Here is a 23,619-nt window from a genome sequence, read left to right on the forward strand (position 1 = left end):
CCTATGGGCACCAGGTTCTGCCACGATTCACGCTGGATGAAGCCAAGGGAACCAGGGGCAGCTGAAGAGGGGAGGGAAAAAGGACCCTGAGTTGTTGGCAACTGCAAATTCTGGCCCCGGGCAGATCTGCCTCTCTTATCACACTGAGCGGATGAAGAATTTGCTGTGGCCAAAAAAATCTCCCTGTGCATTTAGCCACAGCAGCTCCTCCAGCCACTGCCTTAGACCCTCGTGCCACAGCCCTGGCAGGACACCTGCGAGACAAGGTAGGACCTCACAAGGACAGCAGGGCTCAGACTTCTGCAGAGGAACAGAGCTGCAAGTAGAACCAGGGTGAGGGTAACTGGTCACTGACATGGGCTTGATACCCCTGCAGCTACCCGATGGATGCTGCCCAGCGACTTAGAGGTGTGTTACACAGATCACTGATCGAAGTATTTAGGATGGATTCCTTTAGTGCATAGGGCACTGGTCTGAGGCTGAAAACACCCAAGTTCAGCTCCTTCTACTGCCCTGCCTCCCTGTATAGGGGAAGTTATATGCACTTTAATGCACAGGTGCTTAAATTCAGGCTAGAAATGTGAGCTAGGATGTGTAATAGCCCCAAATAACACCATTTTATCAGCAGCTTCTGAAACAGAAGCCAGAAATCTTGAGTGTAGGTCTCCTGCTCTAAGCATGCATCTACGCAGGCTCTGCAGTCGCACGTTCTGCTGGAAGGTCTATTGAAGTCAATGAGCCTTGGGTTGGATCTCATTGCAAAAAGATAATCAAATATCATATTAACTCTTAATTTGGAACAGCATATTAAATTAGAAGCTCAAATTAACCTGAAACTGCATTTATATAATGAGAAGATTTTAAATCTGTGCATCATGAAGGTGGGAGATCTCCTAGCTAAAGCCGTTCTCACCAGCCTTGAATCCCAGAGCCAATCTACCTGCAGCATTGCCTTTCAGCCTATCCCTAAGCCCTAAACCTGGGATTTCCACTGAGACAGAAGGGTATGTGGAAAATAAAGCCATCTCATACTTACCAGTATTAATATGTCAAACACAGAGGGCTGTTACTAGCTAGACCCCAACCAATGCCAAGAACTGAAAAATCCCAGAGGATATTGAGAATCTGCACTGGCATCTCACCATCACAAATAGCCTCATCCATCAGCGCACCAATCCTGCAATACAGATTTGCTAAAAACTGAGGGAATTCAGTCCTTGCTAGGATTAAAGTCCAAACCCACTCAGATCTGAGCATCTCAAACATTAAAGCAGTTTGGTACCCAAGTTTAAGGCCACCTCTAGCTGTGAGTTTTATTTATTTCCTTCTTTGAGACTGTTCTGCTCTGTGCTAAATCTATCTTCTGACCACCTGGAGCGTTTGAGAGTCTTGGCGGTGATGCTTGTCTGTTTAGATAGACTGTAAGTAGAGCTGGTCAAAAAATTTTGACAGAACAGTTTTTCGCAGGAAACCACAGTTCTCTTGAAATCGAAACGTTGCATGGGAACATGTCAATTTTGACAAACTTTTTTATGTCTAAAGTGTCAAAACAAATCATTTTGATTTTCTCTCTTCATTTCAGTTATACGGAAATGTTTCATTTTGAGGAGATAAACACATTATTTTTATGTTGTTTCAATTAGTTTGTTTTGACATTTTTACATATTCTGTATTGTATTGATATATGTTTAAAATATACTATGTATTGCATAAAATATTTGATGTTGTTTTATTTATTAAATGTGTTATCATTATACAATGCTAAATGTTACCCATAGCATTTTAGTGCTTCAGCCCCACAGTAACAGAAGATATTGATGGTCTCAAATTATTATTGCTTTTGAATTTTTAGGCTGTAAGAGCTTTGTGGGAGCATGGTTCTCATTCAAACTGGAGCTTAAAAAAAACAACCATAAATCAAAAAGTGAGAATTTCCCAAGGAAATCGCACGTCCGTTTTCCAAGCAGCTATGTCAGCTCAATGACTGCACAGCACAGCTCCATTCCCCTCTGCACATCAGAAAACCAACTTCTCTGCTTGTTAAAAAAAAAAAAAAAAAGAAAATGCAGATTTTCCCAAGGTGGAATTTACGTGTAATGTTTTCATGAGCATCAGGGATTTAAAAGTCTGAATACCATTGACCTCCTGGGGCCTTTGGCTTCCAAGCCACTTATGTACTTTTGAAAGATATATTCCACCTCCTTCTTGGAAATCTACCTGATTTTTTTTTCTTCTTCTTCTTCTTTTAAACCATATTTTTGCTCCTCCGTGCGTAACAGAGGGGAATTGCTACCCGTGAATTTGCGCCATCAAGTCTGTGTAGGTGGTGGTAAAAGTGGGTTGAAAAAAAGGGCAAGGCAAGTAGCAAAAGGGAAGGAGAGAACGGCAGCACGGAGCAGGGCCTGTAATGAGGCAACTCTATTGATTCTTCATTTCATGGATGAAAATGTCCCCAACGGCTCCTGTGCATTCACTGCAGTTCGATAAGAGATTGAGGGCAGCGGGTCTCGGTACCGAGCTCTGCGCGCTGTCGCGCTGCCAGCGCCGGTTTGCGGGGCTGAATGGCGAGAGGACAGAGAGTCCATTTTAAATGTACGCACGGAGAACAATATCTACAAAGGCAGGGCCCTAACACGAGGCTGCGCGTAATGGTGGATGGAGCAAGAGGCAGAGCGTGGCTACGCGCGGCCACCCTCGCTTCCCTTCTCCTCCCTGCCATCGGTCTTAAAGAAAGTTCAAATAGGTGGTGAGGGCTGCTCCTTCCCATTGCGAGGCTGCCAGCTCCCCTCGCAGAGAGGGGTTAGTCCCGACCGCCACGTGGGGTTCGCAGGGCTGAGCTCGGTGTTTCGTGCAACGGGAATAAAAAGGAGAAGCATCCCCAAACTTTGGAGGTTTATCTAAAGTAGCGGGGGGCTTTTCTGTCTGCTTTTCCTCTTAAAGGGACATGCCTCTACTGCCAGGCGGTGCGGTTCGAAATCTGAATTCCCCCACGCAGCTGCTCAAAGTGCACCTCTGCATGCAGATTCGCCTGGTTATCTACTGTTGCTCCAGCTGGCCTGTCACTATAGATTACAGCTTTTTCCTAACAGTGAGCACCGCTGTAGTCTGAGACTTCCATTAAAAGCTGATGTTTCCACCTCCCCGCCCTACAAATGGCTCCATCCCAGCCCACATTTCTGTACGCATGGCCTCATCTCTGGGGTGGGAAAGGAGCAAAGTGGCTCAATTTGTTTCTGTGTTAGGCAACAATGGAACAAGCTGAAGTCAGAAAAAGATGTTTGAGGATGATAAATCTTGAAAACTCGGATTATTTACTTGAAAGTTGATCCTATCCCTTGTCATCAGCACATTGGTAGTATTGTAGCTCCATCCCTCTGACAGCAACAGTACAACTGAGCACTAGAAGAGTCCTTGAGGGAAATGCTTCATTACTCCAAGCCACACTGTGGAGTCTCTCTGGAAAGGAGGAATGCTCCTGCAGGGAGAGATTGCCCATCCATGCCAGACATTGCAAATCATTAGCCCTTCATTGCCAGAGGATTTGAAGGCTGCTGACATATCAAAAAGAATTGGCGTGGACACTTGACCTTTCTCTGTTGCCAGGAGGAAATCACTGGCCAGGAAGAATCGCACATGCTCTGCTAGGGTCTACAAAGGGAAGGAAGAGGGTCTGGAAGAATTCAGAGCTATTTGTAAAACAAACACTGCTGTTTCAGCACAACCTGTGCAGTTGGCCAGCATTGCCGTCACTCGTGGGCATGCTGAAGGGGTGACTTCCAGTATGGCATGTGCCAGGTGCCATCACAACTCCTCCCGCTCCAAAGGCGACATTCAGAATGAATGCCCAGAAGACTTTCTTGTGGATGCTGAAAGATTCACACCTTTGCAGGCTGGGAACAGGACAGAACATGCTAAACTGCATTTTACTGTTTCATTGGCAGATGAAACTGCCAAAGGGAGTGAGCAGTCCCTTCCACCAGAATGCACACTACGGACTTCTGCTAGGTTTTCCCACTGCTTGATAGATCCTACATGCCTCTGCAGCTTCACAAAGTGGCTCTGTCAGAAAGCAATCCAGAGCAGGCGTCACATTTGTTTCTTCAGCAGCCTGACTCCCAGAAAGATCCTGTGCAATCAGCTGGCCAAATCCAAATCTGAAAAACACCTTCATCCACTGGTCATGATTAATTAATTCTGCTTCCACATTCCCCAGGGCACCTAGCAGCTAGTCAGAGCTGCTGGAGAAAGAGACACTGCTGTGGAAAAGGAATAAACTGTCTTTCCTCAACTGCAGCCATGGAATTAGATAATAAATGGCTAGATAGATAAATAATTTTCTGTGAGTGGTAAATCAAATGCAGAACAGGAATACAGCTAGCTGGCTTATCCCTGTGAAATCAAAGGTGTTTGGAAGGAGTTTCCAAAGAAAGAAGGGTATTTAGAGTCTACTGTGCTCATGAAGACATAGCCTGAAGTTATCTATCATGTCTAATGTGACTGTTTACAATGACAGACAGCTATTCTTGGACATTTTATTCTTGGTATAATACTCTTGGACCAAGGCAGCTCAGGGAAGCTTCCTCCTAATTTACATCTCTGTTTTCTCCCTCCTCCTGCCTGGATTGCAGACTAGACAACATCTTTGTTCCCACGGCATCAACATGTTTTCCCCCCACCAGATGTTGTGTGCTTGGCCTGTGTTCCTCAGGGAGCTATAGCTATATCAGCCCAAAGTACAGATTCTTCAGTTTCTCCTCCTATCTGCCCCTTAAATGCCTCTCCTCCCTAAATCCATAGGATTTTCTGGGTCTCTGTCCAGATTTGTCCATTAACCACACAACAGAGGCTCCAGTGACAAAAATGTTATTCTGCAGGACTTGAGGAAGTCGGCAGGAGTTCCAGCAACATCCTGGACTCAGGTACCGACCCGGTGATGTGCATTGTACCAAGCAGATGGCCATCTAATCCCTGCCAGCATGCAATGCCCCGCGCGCAGACAGGACCCGTAACCCCTGTCTGATTGAATATGCATATTCACATCTGATTTTACTCGAGCACTAGACGTCCCTGTGCACAAACTCATCCAGATAAATCAAGTGCGAGACATCCACATTTGAGGACCTGTCACAGCAAAGAGGAGGAATCTGCTGGTTCCCCTTTGCCCACATATGTCGCGGTCCTGTAAGTCTTTGCTCTCCTTTTGGCCTCTGTATCCCTGAGGATACAAGTCCCACCTTTCAATACTCTTATGCTTTCCTTCTTAGACATTCAGTTTGGACTCTGTGCTCCCATTGCAGTGAGGGTTTCCGAGCATGCAGTTGGTTTTTTCTGCCTTCCTGCACACCTTCACCCAGAGTCTGAAATCAATTCAGATCACCCCTTTCCTTCCCCCTTTGCTACTCTTCTCCTTCACCCACCTTGGTCCTTCTTTATCCATCGCAGCAGGCACAGCCAAGACACATTATTAACACTTGCCACTTCATTAGTAATCTTCTACAGGAGGAGCAGAGAAGGAGAAAAGAGGAAAGTGTGCAAAAATGGAGAGTAAGGAAAGTCGAATTAAAGGAAGAGTAACAAAGAATTGAAGGTGTGAATGAGAAAGTGCAGGAGTAGAAGAAGTATGAGAAAAATCTAATGGGTGAGAAAGAGATTTGTAATTAATCTGCCTTCTAGCGAGAGAGCAGGGAAATGGAAGTCAAGACTGCAGGTTTCCCTATATGCTTCTGCTACTGATTTACTCTGTGACTTCAGACAAATCTTTTTATTTTATCCTTTTATCGGCCACTGCTGTGTACCCTTTGAGTATATGTTATTTGAGGTATGAATTGTTTTTAACTGTGTGTAGCATAAAGGAAACTGCAATCATAAGCACTAAAGATGCGAGACATTATTTTTAACGCATACTAAAATTAGGCACAAAAAAGTGCTTGGGGATTGACTGACAATGTTTGTTAATTCAGGTTGAATCTATTAGATAGTTACTGTCAAAAAATGGGATGGGAAAAATTAAAAAGAATCAAAGTAGATGACGGCATTATTTCTTAATTTACACGCTTCATTCTGAAATGTTTACAAAGTGGATCTAGAAGGAAGTAAAAAAAAATGCAAACCAAAAGTAAAACAATACAGTTGTGAAAAAAGCTATGCATTTCTGCAAAATTTAAAGTTTTGAAGTGATTTTCTATTCTCCTTTCCTTTTAGTCCCACATATAATAAAAGTCTTTTCATTCTTCCCCCCACCCCAATTATGTATGAATTGCTAAAATTAATTTTTTCCCTTCCTTTTTTGTTTCAGAAGCACACTGACACAAAAAAAAACCGGGGGGGGGGGGAATCATTATTCACTTATCCCTACTAGGAATTACAATAACTGTCTGTCAGATCTTCATAACAACATGAGGGATCTCAGCAAGGCTGAGTTTCTGTGAGTTTCTTAAGCTGATAACTTTCATATTCCTTTGCTCTCTTCTAGTCTAAACCTGCATTCAACAGAGAACTTAAAATGAAATAATTAGATTTACAGAAAAATAAATGTGGAAATCCTTGTATCAAAACTGAGAGAACAGTTCCCAGGAAGTAACAAGAGACTGGATTTACTTTTTCCATTAGAAATTGCCATGTACTGCTGTTTTATTTTAAGACAGTCACACCATCCCTTTTTACCCTCTATTTCTCTGAATTGTTTCTTTTTGCTTCTCTTGGCTTTCTTTTTTTTTTAAACACCACTGTCTCTAACATGTAACCAAACAGGCATGAGGTCCCTACAGAAAATTGGAACGTGCGATGTCCAAGTGCATCTGACATTAAGCCAAAAAAAGCATAGCTCCCTGCAATCAGCCATCTCTGATTCAAACCACTGAAGTGCTCTCTGAATGAGGCACAGACACGCAGGGATGGGAACAGCATGTACCGGGGATCCTGCTCCTCGGGCATCGTCTGGCATCCATTTCTGTGTCTGGTCTCTCAAGCATAGGACCCTGCTCACAGCCACCCACTAGCAATCTCAGTCCCAGAGGTATTTAGGGAAGCATCACCTGCTTAGCTTCCTGCGTCCGGTGGATTTAAAGAAAACTAGGCATGTATATAGGAGTTAGGTATCTAGACATCTCTGGGTGTTTCTACAGTGCCAAAGAACTTGGCTCCTGCGTTTCTTAGCTATAGACTTTGCATTTGTATTACTTTGCTTTAGGGGTTTCTTCAGGAGGAAACAAGCTTCCAGTAAGAAGAAACCCGATTCTGGGTATATTTCGCTTTATTAACATCAGTTGTGGGCAATATGATCAAGCACAAACCCTCCAATGGCTTATTGGCATCTTCCATGGTCTTTCAGCACTGTCTCAGAAGACACTGCACGCTCAAACACTCTGCACATGCTCATGGGGCATGGAAAATGCATCCTGAGCATCTTACTACAAAAATACTGCATTATTGAGCTGGAAATGAGCCCTCATATCTTTTCAAGACCCTGGAATTTTAAAATTACACATAAAAATAAAATCCAGAGCGTATTTCAGCTCTGCTGTTGATATCCTTTTCCTCAGCTCCAAATCTTATTTATGGAGGTCTTCAGACAATCAGTAATGCTGTGCAAGGGCAGCAGAGTGTGTATTTGTCCCCAGCCCTTCTGCCCACCTCTATTATGGCACTTGAGGGAGGGTCATGCCCCCAGCATCAAAGGAGCATCTCTGTTATTTGAGACACGAAGGGCTTGGGGACTGTACTTCACTGGTCTCAAGGCTCTATGGAAAAGCTCCCTTGGAGAAGCAGCAGTGAGAAAAAAAAAAAAATGCCACGGACAAAATTTCTGTCCTCAAAATTGAAAACAAACAAAGTAATGAGAAGCACTGCAGGAGAATCCACTGGTAGGAAGGACTTATCAGCCTCTTTTGCTCTTCTTCTTAATGTAAGCAGCTTTATCATTAATTGCTATTTACTGCAAATGCTGAAGTTGGTAAAAAGACTAATATGCTGCACTGAAACAGCATTCTTGATCCAGGCTTCTTAAAGCACAATGCATATATGTGTGTGTGTGCACATGTACGCTTGCACACTTCATTGTGTGTGTTGTGTAAGTAAAAGCTGCATCTATTTGTGCAAGGGAGGGAAAAAGATACAATTAGCATCTTCTTCCCTTACATATTCCAGTAAAAAGCCAAGTTCATTAGCGGTCTTAGGCAATAAGAAGAGAAATTAATTTAGGCCAGATTTCTAAACATTGAGCCATTTTGCTGGGGTGGAGGGGAGATGGATGCAATCCAGTGCTGCCTTTGCCCAACACTGCAAATGTAAAGACTCAGCACTGCTGAATACCAGTCTTTAGGGGGCTATATTTCCTGAGGACACAGGTTGCTGAATTCTTAAAAAAATCCAGATTTTTTCCCCATGCTAAACTTGGAGCCGAGTTCCCTGGGTGGCTCACATCCACTGTGTGAGGTGGAAGGCTCAGAACCGCAGCACTGACTGTAAGAAATTCACTCCTATGCATGGAAACACATGCATTTAAAAAGCTCTTCTGAAAGATACCAGCCTAAGTGACCTGCCCAAGTTCATATATAACATGTCGGTGACAGCATCGGGATTGAACTATCTTGCTACAGTGCTGCTTTATTCACACAGTGCTGTTGCATTCCAAAACAGCCACTGCTCCCGGTCCGCTGCTACCTTCCACTTCTTATCGCAGTCTCCTTAGAGACACATCTGTCCTGTGCTCTGTAAACCATAATATACCTATAGTCTTTTATTCACTATCCGTCACCATGCAGTTTTATTACAGATCCCTGAATTATCCAGCCTAGTCTACAATCTACTTATTCCTGCCAGCCATTCTCCCTTTCAACCCTCGCCTCACCTTTCAGCCTTGTCAGTGTTTTAAGTCTTCCAGGCACTTGAAATGCAGGGACAATTCTGATTCCCCGGGGGAAATCCAGCAGAATTTCACTGAGGCCAGTCTGCTGGTCTCTCTCTCTCTCTTTTTTAAATGCAGATGGTTGGAAATCAGAAACTAGCACTGGTCTCTGCAGTCACATTTGAACCAATCCTTCAAGAATACTAACTCACAACTGCCATTTTAAAGCTCTGATCCCCATTCTTGCCATCTATAAAATTTTATTCCTCTCCCTTCTCTGCTCCTTTCATCAGAAATCAGTCTTCCAATAATGCAGGTAAACTGCAATCCTACCTCACAGCTGTTTTTTTTGCATGCATCTTTCTCATGCATTTTGCAGAATGAAAGCTCCCTTGTCCATCCTTCCCCTGTCCAGCCAAGCCTATAAGCACAGTAATCATCACACCTACACAACACCTCGTCAGCAGACTTGCACCTGCCGGTCACATCTCTCTCTTGTTTGCAATCCGGGAAGCAAAGGAATCATTCTTCCCGATGTGGTAATTTGTCTCAGCATTCGCACTTGCCTTGCTAGTGAACTTTGTGTTCCTCCCTGCCAGCTCTCCCCTCTCTCCCTCCCTCCCTTCCCTCCCAGACCCAGTTACACATCTCTCCAAGACCTTCATTCCATTTAGTCTATATGCTTTCCTCGCAGCCATCAGCTTTTCATCCTTCCCACCTTTCAGAAGGAAACCCAGTTTTATTACCTGTCTCAGCCCCAGTGCAGATGACCGTGAAGAGTAGTCTCCTCTCTGCTCACCTAGAGATGCTTGTGGCCACCAGACAAGTGGCCCTCAGCAAGTGTCACCTGTCGAAGCTGAACACCCCTGTCTGTACACGACAGCCTGTTCTCTCTTCACCTGAACGCCTGTCTTCAGCAACAGGAAAAAAATTGGCTGATATGAGAGGAAGAGTATGGAGAAAGGCAGGTTCCTTCCTCCCACCAACACAGCCCTAGCGATGGTGGAAGACCATAGGCAGGATGCAGGACTGTGCCCAGCACATGGCAGACAGGGTGGACCTCCGTCTGGGGGAGGCACCTTGGGACCCTCTGGTGCATGGGGAGGTGGCCCTGGAGCGAAAATGTGGGGAGAGGAGATGGGACACTAATGGGCTCCTTAACTGAGCTCTCTCTACTCTGTCACTCCTACCAGGCTAGTTTGGTCAAATCTCTAGATTTAATGCACCTGAGCATTTATCTCTGCCCCAGCCTTCCTGCATAAGCTTGGGCAAATTCTTTAAGGTGATATTTTACAAACACTTTGGAGGCCGATTTTCCAAGTGTTCAGCATAACCCACTGCAATATTTAAGGTCCTGTTTTCTAAAATGTTCCATTACCTTGCCACCAACTACTTCCAAAATCCATCAAGGCCAAGCCAGAGCTCCTATTCCTGCAAACTGAAATGCTTCCACTGACTCTAATAGGATTTGAATTGATCCTGAGCCTTGTGCTGCACTGCCTCTGGTACTGAGCTGAGGTGACAGCATTCCCTGTTTCTTTTCCTCCCCCTCTGTCTGGACTGCAGACCCTCGAGGGCAAGAAGCTTACATCTGTACAATACCCAGCACTGGGAGACTCCAGGCTCATCTGAGCTCGGCACCGTCCTGCAGATAACGGTGGTGATAGAGGAAACTGAAACGTGCAGCACAGGGTCATTGCCACTGCTTATAACCACCCATTTTCTGTCCTACTTCAATATCTACTGTAATCAGTGAAATTACTTTTGTGGGAGTTGACACAGAAGAAGAGATTGTTGGATTGATATTCTGTCTGGCATTGATGAAAACCTTTTTATAATACCTTAATCCAGCACCCACAGAAGCAATTTGCTAATCTCTTGCTGACTTAGCTTCTAGCAGGATCGACCATATCCAGTCATATTACCTGGCCAGCCATATTACATTCCTTCTATGCAGTGAGAAAATGTCCTTCCTGACCCCAGAAGATGGTCAGCTTTTGCTTTGAAACATGAGATCTGATTACCATTGTCCTAGATTGCAGAGCTGCAAATGCTATTAATTGCTACAAAGTTATGTAGCCTTTTACACTTCAAATCCATCCAGACTTTCATCTCAACGACATCCTGCAGCAGGGAATTGTGTAGCTTCACTATACACTGAAGAAAGGACTATTTCCTTTTAATTTGCTTTAAAAGTTGTGCCCTTTAATTTTGATGTGTCCCCTTGTTCTTTTATCATCAAAGCGTTAAAATGTTTCTGATCACTTTTCATTCTAACCTTCATATACTTTTGTACTGGAACCCAAATGTCCCTTCTTACTCCCAGCTTTCCCAGACTAAATAAACTCTTCTTTCCAGGCTTTCCTTATTTAACTTGTTAATATTTGTAAAGCAATTTAAAATATATTAATATGGTTCAATTATAATATCACTTCTATTTTCCATCCTTCCTTTTAATGTCTCAAGTATCCATCTAATTTGCCATCAATCTCCATTGATTCTCCCTCTGATGATATGTTAGTCTTTATAATATCCCGGGGAATATTTCTTCTGCCTTCCTGACCAGCATTTTGGAACAAAGAGGCTGCACTCCGGCAGATCATAAACATGATTCACTCTACACTCATCATGTGTATGGATTTGCTGTTGCTTAGACTTTGATCCTGGAAACAGTTTCATTATGTCCATGGGACTGTAATTAAAAATTTGTCTGTGTGATTCAGATTGCAGGATTAGGCCCTTTGCAGTCATGGTTGCACTGGGTCAGTGACACTTGAGCACATGTTTGAAAGCAAGCCTATATTTGATATTCTTTGAGCAATGTCTAAGCGCTCAGTTACATATCCTGCAGAAGTGGGGCCTGCATGCCATTTAAACGAGGGGTGAGGTTTGATGTCTATCCAGTCACAAATAGGGAAGAGATGGACAATGAGAAATGGTTATTCACTCCTCTTTCCCACAGAAAGTTGGAGACACCCAAGGAAATTATGTGATACCAGATCTAAAAAAATACCAAACAAAATGCTTTTGCACACAACTCATAACTAATTCCATTACTGCAGAATATTATGAAAACCAAAAGCATAAAAGGACTCAATAAAGGAACAGCCATACCCACAAGAGCTAGGCTTCCTTCTGACACTGCACATGACAGTCCTGAGACAACTACTGACTTTGCATGTCCCCAAACAGCTGAAAGGTTATCCCAGGAGTGACAGCACTCATCCATGCCTTTCTGATCCCTTCAGTGTCCTACTGTTTTGGTTCGACCACTTCTCAGTTTTTCCCAGTCTTAACAAGGCCTGATCCAGCTCCATCGCCAAAACATATCACTCCTTCCTCCATGTCACTAGCAAATAACCTGAGTAACACATCCAGTTCCGATCACTGTCTTTTAATGTTAACGCTTCTCCCCCAAGAAGCAAGTAAGAGGATTGATACACACGTATCTCTAAATGCACAAAAAGGATTTTATCAAAATATTTACGAGAACGCAAATTACTGCTATTAGGTTACTTTAAGGCAGCACCATACAAATATTCTGGGGCAATCCTAACTGGTGGCTTTTCCCCGGCTGTTTAGATTTATCTATTCCCTGGCCTAAAATATGGTACAGCAACCCACCATAATTTTCAAATACTTTATAGTTCTCTTATAGGAGCATGGAAATGGCAGATAAACACATTATCAGCATTCTCAGGCATAAAACAGCGAAGCCTGGAGTTGTTTTGCAGAAGCAACTCTGAATTTGGACGACATGACATAAGCAATTCTAGAAATAGCTGCTGGTCTTAAGGCTACGTTACATGTATCCTCATTGCTGCTTTTTTATCTCTGTTCACAATTTTAGCACAAACGTTATGCTTTCTTTGTTAATTCTTTCCTTCAACTTTCTCAGTATTTCTCAAGCATTTTTCAATTTCACGTCGTACCTCTAAGCTCTGCCTGCTCCCTCAAAACACACCTTTGATTTTTGACTGCAAAACTCCCCCAGCACAGAGCAGTGTAAGAAATGTCTGAAATAACTCTAGCATCCTCATCTTCTAGGCAAGGAGGTGGTCTGAGCCAGGAGGGACCCATAGCCGCATATGTACCCCAGCATATGTCTGAGGGCTTCACTTACCCGCTCACCATCTGTACCTGCTTGAAGTGCAGTCACATGCTGAAAGCAGCCAGGCTGCTTTGGCACTCGTAGCTTTCCTCGCTGCTGTCTATTCCACTGATCCCAGAAGTCCAGCTAAAGATTCACACCTGCTCGTCCTGGTTCTCCTGCCTGCCCTGCATTGTCAGCCTCCTCCCTAGGGTCACAGTTCATTTTCTTCCATCCTTCCTTGGTGAGCTTTAGTTTCTTTGTAATTTTCTAACTATTGCTCTGAACTATTGAATAAACTTCTTTATTTATTCTTCTGGTCCTGCAGCCACACCTAGAACGTACTGCCCACAGGAGGCAATGGTTGTAAGGCTCGCCCTCCCTGTCTTCCACCCTGCTTAGCAATTCAGCATCCACAACTGCAGGGATAAATTACCACAAAGGTCTCCAATGTTAGCAATGTGCCTGACAACCTCATACGCAGCTCCAGCAGGGTAAAGAGATGGCTAAATGGGATCAGTTGTGCCGACTCAGGACTTCTGGCCAAAACTGCATCCAACATCATGATGGACACAGCAGAGTCTAGAGCGCAGGCCAGGTTCTAAATCACGCTCTAAATCAAGCCCTAAGAAAGAGATCCTCACTCACCATGAAGCCAGTTAACTCCCCTGGCTTTGACAGGCTGTGATGATTTACAGCAAGTGGTTCCAAGCTTTTCACAGGTACTCGCTGTACAACATATTTCAGCTGTAATATGCATAGATATAAAAGTCCAATCTACAAGAAGACCTGTTGTAAGGATCCAGGCTTTATCTTCTATAAGCACCAGGTGAAAGAGCGCACTTTCTATCAGGATATCCATGAGACAGGTCCCAAGTAAGAAGGTACTGCATGAACCAGGGCTACTCTGCTGGAAATCAGGCAGTATGGGAGAATGGATGGGAATGTGAGACCTGTCTCTGCTCCTATATTCTGTTTTGATTTCCAGCAAAAAGCCCTGGCAAAAATTGTTTTTTCTGGAGCTTCTCTTATTTGTGAGAACCTCTCATAGCTTGGTTTGCAAGCTTTTGTGTCATTGCTTCATATGTGTCAGCCCAAAGCTGCCTTTGTTGTAATTTGTGAACCTCTGGGAGGAAAGATGTCACTGTGATGGCAATACTCCATCGAACAGTGCCCACTGCTAACACACAGAGAGAATTTGTTCTAGGGCTTGAAAGCCATACTGGTGCTCCTGGCACCCGAGTTTCTATCTCTGCCCAGCATTTCTATCACCAATATAAACGGTGAACAACAACAGTATGTGTCTGGCAAAAGCTATTCGCTCTGTCCTCCTCTGGAGGCCACCATTTGAAGCTGTTTTAGATTATTTGCTCCAATCAGTTGCTGCTTCTCTGACTTACTGTTATTTCTATTGCCAGTGTAAGAGGTGATCCATCTGCAGTGCAACTAGTTGTTTTTCTGAAACAGGAGCAAGGAATGGTGTGTATGAGAGTTCAAGCATTGGGGAACGCTGTGTCAACACCTAGAGACATGCCGTCACCAGAGCCACAGGGGCATTGGTGCCACCATGGGTACCACTCTCACCCAGCACTGCGCTCCAAACGGATCTGTCAGCAGACACAGCAACAGCTTTGTGCATAGCTAAGCTCTGTCAGCTGCACCTTGTAGGCAACCATAAAATAGATGTAGAGCACATGACTTCAGAAGAACAAATAGCAAAAATAAATAAGCGTCTTTCTTTCTCTCCTGTGATGCTGCTTACAGGTCCTGCCTCAAGGCTGCAAGAAAAGAGCTCACTGAGCTGGAGGCTGCAAAGGTTTAGACATGTACTAAACTCCCCAACTCAAGCACAGATGGAACCCTGGGCCCGACTCTTAGCTCCTTTTCAAAATGACACGTTTATGCCCAATTTATGCCACCTTCACTGAGAACCTGATCCAGCACCCCCGAGTCCTTCAGTCGTCTTCAGCTTAGTCTAAACCAGCTGCTCCTCTGATTTCTGCTCTTTCTCCTGTTCCTCCCTCCCACTAGTCCGAGCACCTTTTCTTCCCTGAAACAGTACAGCTTAGCCCATCAAGTCATCAACAGCTATCCTATGCCTACTCTCAAACCCTGGTGAACATCACCTCATTTTTCTAGTCCAGCTCTGCCCAGGTTTGACTCTCTCCAGACAGAAGAACCCAGTAGATATATCCAGTTTTCTTGCCCAGGCCTCTTTACTTGGTAATGTTTCCCTTTTCCGCACCAATTACAAGCCGCAAGCCTGCTGCAGCCCTGTCCAGCCGAGCTCCAGTCCCAGCAGGTCGGCTGGACGTGGCAGCGCAGAGGCACAGCGAGCAGGGAAAAACCTCCCCTGGCATCCGAGAACACTCCAGGGTACCGCACGTAGCTGGGAGGAGATGCTTTGCCCTGACTCAGCTCAGCACTATTCAGTAACTCAGCATCCTGCTCCGGGTGGCAGCCATCTTCCAGGCAAGAGGAAGAACGGCAGGGTCAGACCATGGTCCATGGGTCTATTTAGAAGCCAGATCTCTCCGTGCATGGATATTCTCCCTTTCCGGGAAGCTGCTCTGCATGGCCTGGAAGGAAATGGGCCAAGGTCCTTACGGTTGTTAAAAAATCTCGTGATACTTTTGCAAGAGGGATGGTGTAAATCAAACCACAGGGCACAAGCTACCTAACTCCGGGTAATTTATATTCTGCCTCACTAAGTTCATCTCTGCACTTTCAATGCATGAAGTGATTTTTCACTTCCCCTGTAGTATTTGCTGGCACGGAAAAGCTGCTGGGCTCTGTCCCAGAAGTAGCTGCATTTCATCACCGCGTAAAAGATTCCTGCGTCTATCGGGCCAGATCCTCAGCAGAACTCCCGGACGCACCCGCGGGGTTTGCGGCCGGCAAGGATCCGGCCCGAAGCCATTCAGCTGCACCTGGGCTCCTCGGAGAAGAGGGCCCTGTTGTTATTTATCGCGAGTGTGCGTGTGTCCCTCCCGCCCCCGTATTATTCTTAGCGCTTGGCTCCCGCTCCGCGGAGCCGGGGCAGGCGGGGGGGGGGGGGGGGCGGTCCCACCCCTCCCTCCGCGCCCGGGCTCTGCGTGGAGCCACAGCGCCCCCTCCTGGGCCACGGCGGCACCGTCCGCCCCGCCGCCGCGGAGGGGCTCCGCGCTGGCGCAGCGGGGCACGGGGATGCGCGGGGAGTGGGGGGGGGGGGGGGGGGGGGGGGCGCTGGAGGACGTGGGGTGGGGGGGTGTCCTTCCCGCGGGGGGGGGGAATCCACCCCGGTTTTCGAATGTCATGGCTCGGGGTGCTCTGGGGGCTTTTCACCCTCATTTCTGGTCTTTAGCGATTTTTTTTTTTTTTTTTTTTGGTAATTTATTTATTTTTCCTGCCTTCTCAACGTCTCTGCATCGGCTGTAGATACCGCGTCGGCAGAGAGCCCCGGCTGAACACTAGAAAGCCATCATCCGTTTCTGGAGGTGGGCAGGGAAATGGGTACGGCTGCACGGGTTCAGGGTTGGAGTCAGTTTCTGCAGCGCTTCCCTGAGCAACGCGCTCGGAGCAGGCAGCGGGACTTCTGCCTGAGCAAAGACGGAAGGATTTGGCTTTGAACTATTTCTGTTACACAGACAACAATGATTATTGTCTGCTGGCAGACCCATTCCCACGTAGTGTTTAGCATCAGCCTTACACGTACTTCCAATGTAGTAAACAGCGGAGGTGAGGAGGGAACAGAGACGCCCTCTCCGTCATGTCTTGCGGGACACCTTTTACCTATAGCAAGCCAATTCACCATACGTTCCTCCTCTCCAAAGTTTTAACACAGACTTTAGTCGGCCTCATTATATTCCTGCTCTTGGAGGGTTGCACAGTCTCCTCACTAGGCCCTACAGAAAGAGGGGAAGGGGAGGAAGGTCAGAGGAGGATGTTGATTAAATACATCTAACACCAGTGACATCATCTCCCCTGCGCATACTATGCCATTTCTGATCAAAGGGGCTTGCAAAGGCACGGGAGTATTTGTACTCTAAGGATCGGAAGGTTTTGCTCTGAACCAAGGTAAGACTGAAGTGGAGCCTTGCACTGCATGTGTTTTAGCTGTAAATGCAATTGTGGTTTTGCTCACATACACACTCACACAGGGAAAAAAGCAACGTAACTCTAGCAGAGCACTTCCCATACTCACAGACTCCAGCTCTTGATCAGAGAGGGCATGATGGGTATGGGATTGCCACTGCTCCCCCCAGCCATTCGCCTGGTCCCCTGTCTGCTGCTTGTCTACCTTTCCAGTAGTGAAATCATTACTGAGTCCTGGGAACATGCAAAGAGCAGTAAAACAAAGGTAGATACAGAAAATGTAGCAGGCTTTTTCTGCTGAGTCGCAGAGGGCTTTGGAGTCAGACAAACCCCAAATCAATGCCTGGAACTAACTACAAGGGAGAAGACTATGCTGGAAGAACAAACCACCTACTGAGAGACCTGCAAAGAAGATGGCATGTGTACGCTCATGTGAATGTCTGAATGTTTGATTCGCATAATAAGAATATCAATGCAGTTATTTCTGCACATTACGGTGTGTGTTCATGTGTAGATCAAGCCTGTGTGTCTGAGTGCAGGGGAACTGCGGGGCTGCATAGCTTGAATCAGTGAGTGCTTGCATCCATGGGAGAGCAAGCCCAAGATGCTGCGTTTAAGCATGGGGTGGACTGTGCGAGTTCGACAGCGTGTGTTTTGTGTGCTTAGCGTGTACATGCATGCGAGGGAGACCACGACTGCTTGTCTATGTGGTGTGTGGGAGGGAGAGAGTCCGGGTTTGTCTGTCTGTCACTCACAAGCAGATCTGATCAATCTTTTTCCTTTATAAGAAATTTAAAAAAAAAAAAAAAAAAAAATCCTTTCATATTTCTTACACCAAAGCCTCATCTCCTCTTTACTCATTACCTCCTCTGCTCACCATCCCCCAAATACTTCTCTACAACTCTTGGGAAAGCAGCTTTACTGCCATTAACAAATTATTATTATGCACCCAGATGAGCAGCCAGAGTAAAGCGTGAAGGGACCTTCTGTCCTACCTAGTGCAGATGTCAATCAAAAGGCTAAATTAATACATTAAGACCTCCAGCATTTCATCTGCTGCTTGTTTCTCTCCATGAAGAGGAGACTGCACCCCCTCCCTTTCCCCACTCCCAAGTAAAAGCACGGAAGGACTCTCCAAAGCCAAAAGACACGCTCACACCTCCAGCCCTCCTCTCTTCGGATCATTGCTGGGTCTTTACACCCAGGCTGTGCTGGACCTCGGGGATGATGTAATGGCGTGGAGATGCCCTCTGTCCCCCTACTCCCCACGGACTGGAAAAGGCAAAGTTATGCTCCACAACCAGCCTCGCAAGCAGCACTGAGAGCTGAGCCGGGGAAAACCAATCTCCTGCGCTGTGGATGCAGCTCCCCCCCCTCCCCCCCGCCATCGCTGCCCTCCCCCGGCTCTGCCGCTGTCTCCCAGTCCCCACCAGAAGTAAAGGCAACCAGCCCAGTGTGGGATTCAAGGCGACAGACTTTCCTTTTCCTCCGCGATTTGCGGATTTGTCACTTGCGAAAACGGAGCAGCGGATTAAGTGGAGATGACACCATCTCCTTGGGGACGGCCCCCCCCCCCCCCCCCGCTCCGGGATGTATCGATACTCCGGAATACAGATGGATCCTGGCTACCTCCCCCCCACACCTCCACCCCCGCTTCGCCGCCAGCCCAGCCGAGTCAGGGCGGGGGGGCTGAACCCCTATTACCGGGCATCCTCCAGGGGCTGCGTCTCGCCCCCCTACGAACCAGTGCTCCCAGTCTTCCCAGTGCCGCCGAATCCCGGCCCCACGCTCACCACGCACACGCACACACACAATCGCTAACCGGGCTGCAGGACTTCTGCCATCCAACCCCCCCCCCCCCCCCAAAAAAAAAAAACTCCGTGCTGCCCAGGGCGGGGGGTGCAACGCCGAGGGGAAGGTGTGCGGGGCCGGGGGCCGAGAGGTGCCGGGGGCGCGTTACACAACGCGGCCGAGGCAGGACGGGGGGGAGCCCGGTGGGCGCCCGCAGCCGGGGCAGGGACATCGCTGCAGCCGCAGCGCAGCCCTCGCCTTACCTGATGCTAATGTCCCTCTCTGGAGGAGATGTGGTCGCCCGTGGGTTTTATTCGGCTCGGTAGGAACTTGTGGGAGAGCTTCTCTGTCCAGCTCGCATACTGGGTGCTGGGCTGATAATGCAGGCGTGAAAATCCTGGGGCTCTAGCAGTCCTTTTCATGCTCAGACAGAAAATCCCCTTCCTTGATCCAGATCGCGGGCATTAAGGGCAGAGGCAAAAAAAAAAAAAAAAAAAAAAAAAAAATTCCTTTTTTCCCCCCTCTTCCTTTTCTTTTTTCTTGCTTTTTTTCCCCCTTCCCTTATTCCTGTGCTCCCCCCCCCCCCTCTCTTCTGCTGCTCAGTTCGTAGCCATCGGGGGAAGGAGCAGAGGCAGCAGGGAGAATGGAGAGGGGGTTAGAAATAAAAATGAAAAGGGCTCCAGGAGGGAAGCGAGAGGCTGGGCTTGCCACCGGGGGAGGGGCTTGGAGCGGTCTGGAGGGGATGAATGGGGAAGAGGAAAGCAGGGAGGAGCCCCAGCCTGGCCATTTTATTCTAAGAAGTGTTTTGTACATAATTAGGGAAGGGGAGGGGCGGGGGGAGAAGGCAAAAAGGAGGGACTTAAGCTCCGGCCAGACGGAGCCTGGGCCGTGGGAAGGGAGGATGAGGCCGGGAAGGGCCGCTGGACGGGGCTGCGGGGGAGATCGAAACTTGTCTGCCCCTCGGATTTGGGGAGGAGGCTGCAGCGGCACTGATTGCGATTCCAAGCAGCCCCCACCCATTTTTTATATATATATATTTCCCCCCCCGCCCCGGTTCGATTTTCTCCTCACCGGTGCCAGGCAGCACGGGGCTCGATCCGCCGAGCAGGGAGCTGATGGCGGAGGGGGGGGGATGTTGGACAGGCTGTCCCCCAGCCTGACTCCACACTGGGGGATTTCCCCCACCCCTGGGGAACTGGGGAGGGGTAGGAGTCTCTTCCTCCCCCCCTCCCCAGCCCCTCGGCGCGGGCGCCGTTCAGCACCGCGGACAGCGGCGGCCCGGCGGGCCCGGGGCTCGGCGCTGCTCCGGCAGGGCGGGGGAAAGTCCCAGCGCTGGGCTCGGGGATGGTTTGGGATGGGGAAGGGAGGTAGGGGTGCCTCAAGGACATGACCCCAGCCAGGCAAATCTCAGCAGCTCAGCAAAGGCAACGCAGCGTAGGAAGAGCATTTAACAATTCCTGCCGCTGTGCGAGGTTTCTGGCCGGGGACCCCTCAGACAAGTCAGTCGCTAGCTGTGCTGACAGAAGGGAAAAAAAATTCAGCTGCCTTACGCAGGGTGTATGGGGCAAGGAGGGCAATGGGAGACGCCCTCCTTCCATCCCCCTTCTCTGGCCTGCAAGGACACTGTGTCCTTCTCTCTCCCATCCCCTGTGGCTACAGAACATTGTCTTAAGCTAAATCTTCAGCAAATCTTTCCTAAGCAGAATTAGAAGCTGTTTGGTTACACTCCAGGCTGTTCCGATAGGGCTGAAGCTTAGCTTATCTCAGTTACAGTGTACCCAAAGCTCCTGAGTTTTACTTTTTTCCAAGTGACTGTTCAGCTGCAAAGCACACTTCCTGGTAAGCCACCCCTGATTCTGTCACATTGGCTCAAATAAAAGGCTGAAATGGTTCTCACAGATTTCCCTGGTACAAGGCCACAGAGGAATGGCTTACACCATGGCAGAGAAGATTGAGGGATCAGGTCTTCCACAGAACATATAAACAAGTGAAAATCACTTGTTTAAACAAATAAATGGTGTTTGGGGTTATCACTAGTGTGTTCTTTCATTGGTGCTCTTGACATTTACCGGAAATGGAAGGGGAATCCTGTCTTACATGAGGTTGTTTGAAATCAAAGCAAAGGCTACATGAGCAAGAACTATAGACACATGGGATTTACCTAATGCAACTAATGCAAAAATGCTGAGTGTCTTTCCCCACTACACTTGGGAAGGCTATTGTGTGATTGGGTCTAGCAGGACCTGGCACTACCCAGCCTGATATTTCATATTCCTCTGAAGAGGGAGTGAGAGAAAACAGGTGAGACAATACTCTTCAGGCACCCAAAGGTCTCACTGACCTAGAGAACAACTCAAATATTCTCTACAAAGTAACACCTTCCTCCAGAAAGTCAGAGTCAACAAACTCTTGGGACTGGTGTCCTGCCTGGAAATAGGAATCGCTATCAATATCATAAAAATATAATAAGAAGAAAACATAAAGCCAAGAGAATAGTTTTGCTCATCATTTTCCTGTCCCATAATGTTTTCTCTTCCCTCCCCCCCCCCCCCCCCCTTACATATACACTATGGCTGCCTCTTTCCCAAAAGCTTTTACTGTCTCTGTATCAAAAGAGGATTATTTGGTGCATTGAGTATTCAACATGTTCTCTTACAGTATTGTTATGTTCAATGAGCTTTGCTCATCTGAATGGACACTCACTGCATAGTCCACTGGTTTAATTTGCTGCTTTGGAAACCTAAGCAGGTTACAGCATATTTAGCTATGTGTCTGTTCTTATGTGTCAAAGATAAGGTTTCTGGATGCCATTTTTAAAAACAAAATTATTTCACTTCAGTAGTTTTCTTTTTTCAGTGGTCTCTTCTTTTTAGTCTTGGATATTTCAACGCACCTTCTCTCTGCAATGAACAAAGCCTGGATCTTCACCCCAAATCAGCAAAGCTCCATTGAACAAGAATTTCTATTGCATCTTCCAGTAAGGACTTTTTCTGAGCTGTTAACCATTTTAGCATGTCCAATCCTCACTCCCCCCCCCCCCCCCCAACAGTTGTCTTAAAAGCACTATTTAGATTTTTTTTAAACTATAATACTCTTCCCATGAAGAAAATAGAAACTAGTCAATCAAGGGAGGGTATGAAGGAGAACAGAAATTCACAACGCACATGGTGTAAAAAGAGAGTCTCCCATTTGCGAGCACTAGGCAAAACAAAAAAATTATGGTGGTGGCAAAGATGGGGAAACTAATTTGAACTATCTATTAGTAGTTTAGGAAGACATCACATGAAGCTGAGAGATCTAGAAAGCAGAGAGAAGTGTCCATGTTGCTCACGTAACAGCTGCCACAGAAATGAGCTAATGGGTTCCCCCTGTGTGCTCCAAGTATGCTGTGGGTGTGGGTTAACTACAGTATTCAACTAAATGCTGCGCAGCTGCTCACTCACTCCCCTCCACACCTCACTCCAGTGGAATGGGGGAAGAGGAAAGGACAAGTCAAAATGAGAAAACTTTGGGATTGAGAGAAAAATTGTTAATAACTGAAGGAGCAGTAGAAGATGAGACAAAACAGAACAAGTGGTGCAAAGGCAATCACTCACCACCTCCCACAGGTACACCAATAGCCAGCTGGTTCCCAGGCAAAAGACAGCTTACCTAACTAAAATCCCCCCTTTTCCCTTTTTAATGCTGAGCATGATGTTATATAGCATGGAATATCTCGTTGGTTAGGTCAGGTCATCCACTTGGTTGTGTCCCATTCCAACCTCTTCCACACCCCCCAATCTATGTATTGGGGGAGCAGGGTGAGAAACAGAGAATGCACTCATGCTGTGCAAACACTGTTCAGAGATAGCTAAAACATCAGTGTGTTAACAGCACTGTTTTGGTCACAAATCTAAAACACTGAAACATAGGAGCTGCTATAAAGGAAATTAACTCTACCCCAGACAGGCCAGTACAAAACGCCATTACCTAGTGCAAAAGGAGCTGTATGTGCCAACTGCCTACAGTGAATACTTCATTTCTATTTGTGATTCTACAGCAAAAACTCACTTCAGAGTCCCATGAGCTGGTGAAGATAATCAGACCCTACTCTGAGTTCTTCTCATGCTACTGGCAAACTTCTTTCCACATATCCTGTTGTGCTGCCCTCCTTGAGGATGCAGAATGTATTCTTGTCAAGGTTTTGCAGACTTCATTGTTTATTACAGGCTAAAAATGGATTAAACTTGCTTTGTGAGCATTGTATTGATATTCTGGTGCTCTCCCAGTCTCTTGTGAAATGTATTTCCTCTTTCTCCTCTGCAAACAATATCACAGTAAGTAGTGATCTTATTTAGACTGTGCTTTGTGTTGGTTGCAGAGATATCCAGCTCCTAAGCACCAACGATATTAATTTGCTGTTGGTATCCCTTAACTCGTGGGTGGGTGTCTCACTGTTCACAAAGCAGGATGTGCGATATGAAGGGCTGTGTGACCAGACAAATACCAAGCTGTTTTGAGGGACAGTGGGAAGAAGTCTGGGAGTGGCCTTAAGGGTCAGGGCTAAGAGGCAAGGAGCTAGCAGAGACTGTTTCCGCTATCCCCAATGCAGAACTAAAGGTTTACAGTCAAGGCTTGAGCAGGGGTTGGGGAGAAGGCTGGAACCCCCTGCCAAGCTAAGCAAAAATGTTGGCAGGTCCCAGCAGAGTGGGAAGAAACAGTTGGGAATTATGGGTCTTTTTTCTGAAAGGAGTTTCTGATAGCTGGTCCCTCTGCATTAAACTGAATCATCCTCAGTGCAGCTCTAGAAGCCTGAAAGACTCTGAAGTCACTAAACTTG

The 23,619-nt window shown here is 46.7% G+C and overlaps 1 protein-coding gene across 1 annotated transcript in view; it reads right to left on the reverse strand.

Moving 5' to 3' along the window:
• The window catches only part of BRINP1 (BMP/retinoic acid inducible neural specific 1), an 89,462-nt gene extending 69,970 nt beyond the window's left edge, over window positions 1-19,492 (reverse strand). Inside the window, exon 1 of the mRNA XM_049832992.1 lies at window positions 19,064-19,492. The gene's annotated coding sequence lies outside the window, so the exon portion shown is untranslated. The remainder of the gene's footprint in view (window positions 1-19,063) is intronic.
• Between the last annotated feature and the right edge of the window lie 4,127 nt (window positions 19,493-23,619).

Source organism: Accipiter gentilis, chromosome 29 (genome assembly GCF_929443795.1).
Source record: "Accipiter gentilis chromosome 29, bAccGen1.1, whole genome shotgun sequence".
NCBI classification, from domain to species: domain Eukaryota; kingdom Metazoa; phylum Chordata; class Aves; order Accipitriformes; family Accipitridae; genus Astur; species Astur gentilis.